This window comes from Manihot esculenta, chromosome 15 (genome assembly GCF_001659605.2).
Source record: "Manihot esculenta cultivar AM560-2 chromosome 15, M.esculenta_v8, whole genome shotgun sequence".
Taxonomy (NCBI): domain Eukaryota; kingdom Viridiplantae; phylum Streptophyta; class Magnoliopsida; order Malpighiales; family Euphorbiaceae; genus Manihot; species Manihot esculenta.
In genome coordinates, this window is record NC_035175.2 from 22610445 (window position 1) to 22612582 (window position 2138).

The window sequence follows — 2138 nt, forward strand, 5'->3', positions numbered from 1 at the left end:
CAGTTCTTTTTCAATTTTAGTATAGTTTTTCGATTCGGGACTCTCAAAAACCATGCACAGTCCTAGTTAATATACATTAAATTTCTCACCACAAATAACATAAGATTTTTATTCCATTGTGAAATAGGACTGTTTAGATTCCATCAGGAATTTTAACTAATAATGTTTGGTTAAGACAAAATTTAGAAAATGAAAAACTAAATGCCGAAATTTCTTATTGAATTCTCAAAAATTGAAAAGTGTCTCAAGTAGTCAAGAAAATGGTTATTTATAATAACAAAAACCCTAATGCGAAAAATTATGAAAAAATTTTAAAAAATAATTAAAATGTAAAATTGACCTCTAAATGATAGAATTTGGGCATAGTCATGGGATTTGGACCTGCGGCTCTCGTCACACTTTTGAAAGTCCTCCATCTCGAAATTCTCTTTAAGGAAAACTATTGTGGTCTCCAAAGGACGTTGATAGTAGAAATTAAGCCCTGTCCAACTCTTCCATAAAATTCAAGCCTAATTGCTTCGGATAATTTCCTTCCACTTGTAAAGAATTCGATCTCCAGTTGTCATCATCAGGATAGTACTAAAATAGATCCGTCACATTAAATATCTTGAGAATTTTCATATAATCTAGGAGGTCAAGAACATAGGCATTGTCATTAATCTTTTGAATAATCTGAAGTGGACCAATCTTCTTTGGATCAAGCTTTTTCTGTCCTCCACCGCGTTCCTTACGCAAATATACCATAACTTGATCACCGACATTGAAGGAACGCCTTTGTTTATCAACTACAGCTTTATACTTGTTATTGGCTCTCGTAAGGCATTGTTGTACCTGTTTGAAAACGTCTGCATATTGATTTGCCAAGTTATTTGCTGCAATACTGCTATAAAAATCTGTAGGAAGGGCAATAAGATCAACTGTATGCGTTAGAATTTTTCTGTACACAACTGAAAAAGGTGATATCTTTGTAGAGTTATGGGCAAAACTGTTGTAAGTAAATTTTTCTTGGACAAGAGCAAGATCCCAAGGAGTTTTTTTATCACTATAGATGCAACGCAGAAGATTGCCAAGATTGCGATTCACCACTTCAGTTTGGCCATCAGTTTGATGATGGGCATAACTACTGTATCGAAGTTCAGACCTAAAATGCTTCCATAAAGTCACCCAAAATTGAGCTAGAAACTTCACATCTCTGTTAGAAGTAATGATCTTAGGAATGCCATGTAAACGAACAACCTATTGGAAAAACAGTTTTGCAATATGAGAAACATCATTAGTTTTCTTGCAAAGAATGAAATGCGCTATTTTGAAAAATTTATCAACGAAAACAAAAATGGAATCAAATCCACATTGAGTACGTGGAAGACTAAAAATAAAATCCATAGACAAGTTCTCCCAAGAATATTCTGGAATAGGTAATAAAGTGTATAAGTCCATATTTTGCGAATGACCCTTCTGAGTTTGACAAACTGAGCACTTTTGGACCATCTGACCTGTATTCTTTTTCAATTATAGCCAATAAAAATGCTACTTTAAACCAACAATAATCTTATCACGCTCCAAATGACCACTTAAACCTCCTCTATGGACCTCTTTAAACCAGCAATAGAGAAGAACAAGGAATGCATAACCTGTTCTCTTTAAAAAGAAATCCATTATGTATCAAAAACCCCATCAGCAGGCTGGTGAGCCTGGACCTTCGTCCATATATCAGCAAAATCATCATCTGCATCATACAAATTCTTCAGAAATTCAAAACTAATGACCTTCTGACTAACTATAATCAATAAAGCAGCATCCTACTCAAAGCATTTGCTACCTTGTTATTATGGCTAACCTTATATTTTATGACATAATGAAAAGCTCCAAAATAAACTGCCCATCAAACACGCATTTTGTGCACATATTTTTCAGCCTTAAAATAAATTAAAGATTGATGATTTGTGTGAATAATAAACTCCTGTCCCATCAGATAATATTTTAAAGTCTTAAAGGTCCGGAACACTGCATACAATTTCTACTTTTAAGTAGATCATTTCTTCCTAGCATCATTCAATTTCTCACTGAAAAAGGTAATAGGCCTATTATACTGCGTTAACATACCACCAATCCCAACTCCACAAGTGTCACATTCAACC